Source organism: Brachyhypopomus gauderio, chromosome 2 (assembly GCF_052324685.1).
Source record: "Brachyhypopomus gauderio isolate BG-103 chromosome 2, BGAUD_0.2, whole genome shotgun sequence".
Lineage (NCBI taxonomy): Eukaryota > Metazoa > Chordata > Actinopteri > Gymnotiformes > Hypopomidae > Brachyhypopomus > Brachyhypopomus gauderio.
Window position 1 is genome coordinate 37,398,000 of NC_135212.1, and position 8,807 is coordinate 37,406,806.

The window sequence follows — 8,807 nt, forward strand, 5'->3', positions numbered from 1 at the left end:
GACTTACCATATGTCATATGAGTGTTTGTATTTGTCTGTGTTCGTACATGCATGTGTCTGTAATTGTGAGAGTCCTGTTGTGTGTGTGTGTGTGTGTGTGTGTGTGTGTGTGTGTGTGTGTGTGTGTGTGTGTGTGTGTGTGTGTGTGTAAAAGAGCGAGAGTGAGGAAAGGTTGTTGGCGTTATTCTGTGTTATTGATTGGGAGTGTCTGAATGTGTGTGTGTGTGTGTGTGTGTGTGTGTGTGTGTGTGTGTGCGTGCATTCGTGTGCATGCGTCTGTGTGAGTGTGTGTATGTGTGTGTGTGTGTGCATGCGTCTGTGTGAGTGTGTGTATATGTGTGTTATTGATTACAGTGTTGATGTGAGAAGTCCCTGCTGTGTGTGTGTGCGATGGCTAGAGGGAGCTCTCTTCCTGTTCACAGTACACACATGTTATGGGAAACATTTTGTAAACAGACATATACACACACACGCTGTAAACACACACACACACACACACACACACACACACACACACTGTAAAGACACACACACCCACACACACTGTAAACACACACACACGCTGTAAACACACACACACACACTGTAAACACACACACACACACACACACACACACTGTACACACAGCACAGCTGGATTGTTCTGGGAGAGCTTTCAGTACTCTTACAGTGCAGCCCTGCCTGGTCCCTCAGGTCTGGCCTTCGCCCTGACCCTTTGACTTTCTGACCCTTTCCTCAGAGAAACAAGGAGAATGACAGGAAATAGCAAGAGAGAGAGGGAGAGAAAGTGAGTGGTAAATAGAGCGAGAGGGGACGCTACAGAAAGAGGTAAAATAGGGGTAAGAAAGGGGTATGAGAGAGTGAGAGGGATGAGAACACACGGCCCCTGCCATACCTTCGACGGCCACTATGGCAATGGGGAGTATTCTTCAGAAAGAGTAGAAAGGGCAGGGAGGAGGCGTGGTGAGGGGAGGAGGAGGGGTGAGGGGTGGAGGCGTGGTTAGTGGAGGAGGCGTGGTGATGGAAGGAGGGGTGGGGGAGTAGGTGTGGTGGGGAGGAGGTGTGGTGAGTGGAGGAGGCGTGGTTAGTGGAGGAGGCGTGGTGAGTGGAGGAGGCGTGGTGAGTGGAGGAGGCGTGGTGAGTGGAGGAGGCGTGGTTAGTGGAGGAGGCGTGGTTAGTGGAGGAGGCGTGGTGAGTGGAGGAGGCGTGGTTAGTGGAGGAGGCGTGGTGAGTGGAGGAGGCGTGGTGAGTGGAGGAGGCGTGGTTAGTGGAGGAGGCGTGGTGAGTGGAGGAGGCGTGGTTAGTGGAGGAGGCGTGGTGAGTGGAGGAGGCGTGGTGAAGGGAGGAGGTGTGGTGAGTGGAGGAGGCGTGGTGAGGGGAGGAGGAGGGGTGGGGTGGGGAAGCATGGTGAGGGGAGGATGCGTGGTGAGGGAAGGAGGAGGGGTGAGGGAAGGAGGTGTGGTGAGTGGAGGAGGCGTGGTGAGTGGAGGAGGAGGGGTGAGGGAAGGAGGCGTGGTGAGTGGAGGAGGCGTGGTGAGTGGAGGAGGAGGGGTGAGGGAAGGAGGTGTGGTGAGGGGAGGAGGAGGGGTGAGGGGGGGGCATCGGTCAGCAGAGGCCAAGATAGAGGAAACAATAGCATGGACAGAACCCGTCCATCACTGTGCAGGGAAGTGTGTGTGTGTGTGTGTGTGTGTGTGTGTGTGTGTGTGTGTGTGTGTGTGTGTGTGTGTGTGTGTGTGTGTGTGTGTGTGCTTGTGTGTGTGTGTGTATGTGTGTGTGTGACAGGACACATTGTCATTGTGCTGTACTGTCTGCTGTCTTCAAGAGCTCAGAGACCGCAGGTGGCCTCAAGATACAGAGATTGATCAGAAAAACAAAGGCAAGGAAGGTGTGTGTGTGTGTGTGTGTGTGTGTGTGTGTGTGTGTGTGTGTGTGTGTGTGTGTGTGTGTGTGTGTGTGTGTAAGATCCTAAATTGTTTCCATATTTTATCGTCATTAACAGAGAAATGAGAAAAATCTGTTTACAGTCAACAATCAGTTTAGGTTGTGTATCTTGTGTTCATGCCTGCCAGTAATAGTGCAGTGCCTGGGTCACTGGGTTTGCTGGGTTTGCTGGGCTGTAGGATGCGATGCTTCCAGTACTCTCCTCACACACCCACACAAAAGCTCTGCAGCACCTCACATGGGCGGGTTCTCCTCACACGGGCGGGTTCTTCTCCTGCACTGTGTACAGAGTGAGTTCTTAGTCTGTACTGTGTGAACAGACTGCATGAGCTCTGACAGCAGCCCACCCAACACCCTGCAAAATAAAACAAAGAGAAAGAGACAGACAGACAGACAGACAGACAGAAAGAAAGAAAGAAAGAAAGCAAACCAGAAAGAAAGGAAGGATTGTGTGGTAAGGCAGGATTTTTGAATGATGCTCTTTAAATGGTGCAAGACTTGGCCTGGATTGGGTGGGGGGAGGGGCTATTGATCCAAAGCTAGCCTCAGCTGGATCCAGTACAGGTCTGTGTGCATGAGTGTGTGTGTGTGTGTGTGTGTGTGTGTGTGTGTGTGTGTGTGTGTGTGTGTGTGTGTGTGTGTGTGTGTGTGTGTGTGTGACTGCATGCATGAGTGTTTGTGTACATGGGTGTGTATGTGTGTGTTCTGACCTGAATAAAACCCAACTCAGTATTACAGGGCAGGAATAACCATCTATGACACTGATCACAACCCTTCTGTTTGCATATGTGTAGGCTTCACACTGGACACCATGTTAGAGACAGAGAGAGAGGGGGCGTGGTGGGGTGGGCAGGCTGCAGGGTGAGGTAGGGAGGGGCGGGTCTTGGTTAGAGAGACAGCTTTAATGAGTGTCATTACTAATGTGTAAAATGAGACACACAGGCGGGCCGATTAGCACCACACATCACAGGAGAAGTTAAGGAGTGTGTGTGTGTGTGTGTGTGTGTGTGTGTGTGTGTGTGTGTGTGTGTGTGTGTGTGTGTGTGTGTGTGTGTGTGTGTGTGTGCGTGTGTGTGTGTGTGTATGTGATTAACAGAATTTATATATATACAACCAAATTTATACATATTTATACATACAGAATATATACATATAACAACACTGAGCATTTTGGAAAATATTTTTTTATAAAACAACATATATTTTCTAATTACTCTAAATGTAACTTAGGTTAGACAGCAAATCAGTAAGACAAGATGTAGGACCATCTCTCTCTCTGTCTCTCTCTCTCTCCCTCTCCCTCTCTTTTTCTCTCTGTCTCTCTTTTTTATATTCCTATTTGTATGAGTGCTGGTTTTAGTACTGTCGACCCAAAGTAAATATACACCATATATTTGAAAAGGTTTTCCTCCTCTTCATTTTGGAAGAAGCTACTGTGCCTTCACCCCTTCTACTGTGACTCCACCTCTCCTACTTTGACTCCACCCCTCCTACTGTAACTCCACCCCTTCTAATGTTACTCCACCTCTCCTAGTGTGCCTTCACCCCTTTTACTGTGACTCCACCTCTCGTACTGTGCCTTCACCCCTCCTACTGTGACTCCCACCCCCTATTGTGCCTCCACTCCTCCTACTGTGACTCCACCCCCTACTGGAGCTCCACCCCTCCTACAGTGACTTCACCCTTCCTACTGTGCATCCTCCCCTTCTACTGTGACTCCACCCCTCCTACTACGATTCCACCCCTCATATTGTGTCTCCACCTCTACTGTGACTCCACCCCTCCTGTTGTGCCTCCACCCCTACTATGACTCCACCCTTCTTATTGTGACTCCACCCCTCCTACTGTGCCTCCTCCCCTTCTACTGTGCCTCCTCCCCATCTACTGTGACTCCACCCCTCCTACTGTGGATCCACCACTCATGTCCATCAGGCCTTTTGTCGTCAGTGTTGTCATGTGGTGGACGCTGCCTGGGCTGCTGTGAGACACAGAGTCAGTTATAATATTCAGGCCATGTGACTTCCAGAGCAAGATAAAGCATTTGTATTGTTTTTGCCGCATGATATTGTAGGGAAACAGGAAACAGGAAAAGGTGAAGTATTTTAAATGGTAAAAAACAAGACCATAAAGATCCAAACAAAGGCTAGTGGAGTCACCCAGAGCAGTGACTTTAACGATGGGTCTACTTAGTTTCTTCTTCACAGCTGCTGCAATATTCTGCTCCTGACAGATTCATAAATAATCTGTTTTTGAATCATTTGGAAGACGGATGATGACACACTGTAGATTCAGTGTTAAGTGTCCAGACTGCTGATTCAGTGTTAAGTGTCCAGACTGCTGATTCAGTGTTAAGTGTCCAGACTGCAGATTTGGTGTTAAGTGTCAAGACTGCTGGTTCAGTGTTAAGTGTCCAGACTGCTTATTTAGTGTTAAGTGTCCAGACTGCTAATTTAGTGTTAAGTGTCCAGACTGCAGATTTAGTGTTAAGTGTCCAGACTGCTGATTTAGTGCTAAGTGTCCAGACTGCTGATTTAGCGCTAACCCTAACCCTAACCCTTGCTGATTCAATATTTTTCTTTCATACACTCCCTCTCATATTCTCTCTCTCTCTCTCCCCGTGTCATCAGGACTAGGCTTGTTGGGTCTTATGGGTACGTTTTGTATTCCAGCCCCAGCAAGCTGTGGCAGGGCTGTGGCAGCCTCCACTACCACATGGGTGGATTTACTGCTGATAAATATGACCCATCCAACTGATGTCTTGTGCAAACGTGTCCTGTGCACTGAGCCTTTACCTGCACCACACAAGGGTTTGTCTGCATTACTGAGAAATGCATGTTTAACTGATCCTTATTTTATGCTTTGCTGATTATACTGATAATAATTAGCAGTTTCAGATCCACCACTTCAGACATAGGGCTCCTCAAACAGCTGCCTGCTCTGCACTGTACACATATGAAATATCAAAGCAAGGGATCACCATATCAAGGTAAGGGATCAATGTATCTAAGTAAACAATCAACAGATCAAAGTAAGAAATCAACATATCAAGGTAAGGGATCAATATATCTAAGGGATCGACAGATCAAAGTAAGGGATCGACATATCAAAGTAAGAGATCAAAATATCAAAGCAATGGATAAACATGTCACAGTAAGGGATCAAAATATCAAAGGTGTCAAAATAGCAAAGTAATGGATAAACATATTAAAGTAAGGGATCTTCAAGTTCTACACAGGCCAGCAGCTGTATACCAGCAGCTGTGTATAATATGTATACATAATATTTAACTTATATATAATGATTTGTTATATATAATGGTGTGTTATATATACAGTGTGTTATATTTACAGTGTGTTATATGTATGGTGTGCTATATATATATACAGTGTACTATATGTACGGTGTGCTATATTTACAGTGTGTTATATGTACGGATGTGTTATATGTACGGTGTGTTATATAACAGTGTGTTATATTTATGGTGTATTATATGTATGGTGTGTTATATGTACGGTGTGTTATATGTACAGTGTTGATGACATTGTGTATCCTCCTGAGGACCCTGTAATGATAAACATCCCAGTGAACGAATTGGTGAGTGAACAAGAGCCCTCAGTTCAGTGAACGAATCAGAGAGTGAACGAGAGCCCTCAGTACAGTGAACTAATCACTGAGCAAGCACAGTTCCCTCGCAATGACAGTCTCTGCCTCCAGATTCGCGGGTGATTCACAGACCACACAGCAGTTCCCCTGCCGGCCTGTACAGTCACTGCTGAGCTCAACTGCTGAACTGAGAAAGGAACGAATCAGCTGAGGAAGTGATTCGATTCAGTACGTTCAATCAAATGATTCACAAACGGCACTAGTGTGTGGTATGTTTGTGTGTTAGTGGTGTGTGGGGTGTTTGTGTGTTGGTGGTGTGTGTGTGTGTGTGTTTGTGGTGTGTGTGGTATGTTTGTGTGTGTTGGTGTGTGTGTGGAGTGTTTGTATAGTGGTGTGTATGGTATGTTTTTTGTGTGTGTATGGTGTGTGTGTGTATGGTGGTGTGTGTGGTATGTTTCTGTGTGTGTGTGCATGGTGGTGTGTGTGGTATGTTTGTGTATGTGTTGGTGGTGTGTGGTATGTTTGTGTGTGTTGGTGGTGTGTGTGTGTGTGTTAGTGGTGTTTGTGGTATGTTTGTGTGTGTGTGTGTGTGTTGGTGGTTTGTGTGGTATGTTTGTGTGTGTGTGGTGTGTGTGTGTATTGTGGTGGTCTGTGTGGAATGTTTATGTATGTGTTGGTGGTGTGTGGTATGTTTGTGTGAGTATGGTGTGTGTGGTATGTTTGTGTATGCGTTGGTGTGTGTGTGTGGTCTGTGTGTATGGTGGTGGTCTGTGTGGAATGTTATGTGTGTGTGTGTGTGTGTGTGTGTGTGTGTGTGTGTGTGTATGGTGGTGTATGGGGTATGTTTGTGTGTGTGTGTGTGTGTGTGTGTGTGTGTGTGTGTGTGTGTGTGTGTGTGTGTGTGTGTGTGTGTGTGTGGATGTGTGTGTGTATGGTGATGTGTGTGGTATGTTTGTGTGTGTTGGTGGTGTGTGTGGTATGTTTGTGTGTGTGTGTGTGTGTGTGTGTGTGTGTGTGTGTGTGTGTGTGTGTGTGTGTGTGTGTGTGTGTGTGTTGGTATGCCCTTTTGCAGTGCAGTACCATGTGTCCATATTTAGCTGTCTGATTGTTTGCAGTGGGGGATTTAGTGCTTTATGATGAAAGTTTGATCAAAAGCTGCTGCTGTTCAGGCTGCAGGTGGTGCACTGAAACACACACACAAAACACACACACACACAACACACACATACACCCAATACACACACAACCAATACACACACACACACATCACATACACCCAATACACACACACAACCAATACACACACACATCACAACAAACACGTACACACACACACTGTTTCTTTGCTTGCGGATTTCAGAGAGGACTTGGAGAGGACCTGCTCTGGTAAAAGCGAACCGCACTTGACTGAAGACCAGAACAGCCTCTTCCTGCAACCGTCAGCTCCCGTCCTCTGAAGGTGGCAGGATCCGTTTCTGATGATGTGTGTTCTCCGATGTTTGAAGTACGTTCCATTCGGCTCTCCAAGAGTCAGCCGTGTTTCCTTTGTAATCAGTGATTGAGTGTTTGCAGTCTGCATGGCTGTTTTATATCTTCCATAAAATATAGCAGGAGTGTGCTGTGCCAATTCATTTACACACACACACACACACACACACACACACACACACACACACACACACACACACACACAGATGGCCCTTTATTTAGCAGTCTATAATGAGATAATCTCTCATTAGCGTTAAGCTGATTATTTCATTTATCTCAGTCACTGTGACAACAAAGACTCCTTTTTAATTAAGCGTGCCAGCAATTAGCCATTATTTCATTGGACGCGTTAAATGTCATTTAGCGAAGAGTTCAGTGGCAGTGTGGGTGGGATCAGAGAGGACAGGAGTACCATTTAGAAAACACTTCATACATAGACATGTAGAAAAGACCATACATATATAGACATTTAGAAAACACTTCATACATACTGCAGTCAAGTCAAGTCAGATTTATTTGTAAATTTTTCAGTATGTAAAGGGCATACAGAAGATTTTATGTATGTTTCTCTCTCAGGCCCATGGTGCTGTAGTAACATTACATAAAATGTTCTGAGTATTTCAGAAACTGCTGATCTACTGGGATTTTCACGCTCAACCATCTCTAGGGTTTACAGAGAATGGTCAGAAAAAGAGAAAATATCCAGTGAGCGGCAGTTTTGTGGGCGCAAATGCCTTGTTGATGCCAGAGGTCAGAGGAGAATGGCCACACTGGTTCAAGCTGAAAGAATGGCAACAGTAACTCAAATAACCAGTTGTTACAACTGAGGCATGCAGAAGAAATTGAACAATAGAAGATTGGAAAAACGTTGCCTAGTCTGATAAGTCTCGATTTCTGCTGTGACATTCGGATAGTATTGTCAGAATTTGGAGTCATGAAAGCATGGATCCATCCTGTCTTGTATCAACGGTTCAGGCTGGTGGTGGTGGTGCAGTGGTGTGGAGGATATTTTCCAGGGACACTTTGAGGCCATTAGTACCAACTGAGCTTCGTGTCAACGCCACAGCCTACCTGAGTGTTCTTGCTGACCATGTCCATCCCTTTATGACCACAGTGTACCCATCTTCTGATGGCTACTTCCTGCAGGATAACGCACCATGTCATAAAGCGTGAATCATCTCAGACTGGTTTCTTGAACACAACAATGAGTTTACTGTACTTGAATGGCCTCCACAGTCACCAGATCTCAATCCAATAGAGCACCTTTGGGATGTGATGAAACAGGAGATTTGCATCATAGATGTGCAGCCGACAAATCTGCAGCAACTGCGTGATGCTATCATGTCAATATGGACCAGACTCTCTGAGCAATGTTTCCAGTACCTTGTTGAATCTATGCCACAAAGGCAGTTCTGGAGGCAAAAGGGGGTCCAACGCGATACTAGCAAGGTGTACCTAATAAAGTGGCCAGTGAGTGTATATAGACATGCCGAAAACACTTAATACGCATATAGAGACATTTAGAAAATATCATATTTATATAGACATGTAGAAAACACTTCATACATATATATACATCCCTGTGTGTGTTGGGGGGGGGGGGTGGCAGATGTACACACACACACACACACACATACACACTACTCTGAGTCAGGAGATCAGCACACACACACGCAAACACTACTCCTGAGTCAGGAGGCCAGTATGCTGAGCACCCACAGTGCAAGTCGTGCCCAGTCCTTCCAGTACAGCAGGCTGTTCAGGTTTTATTT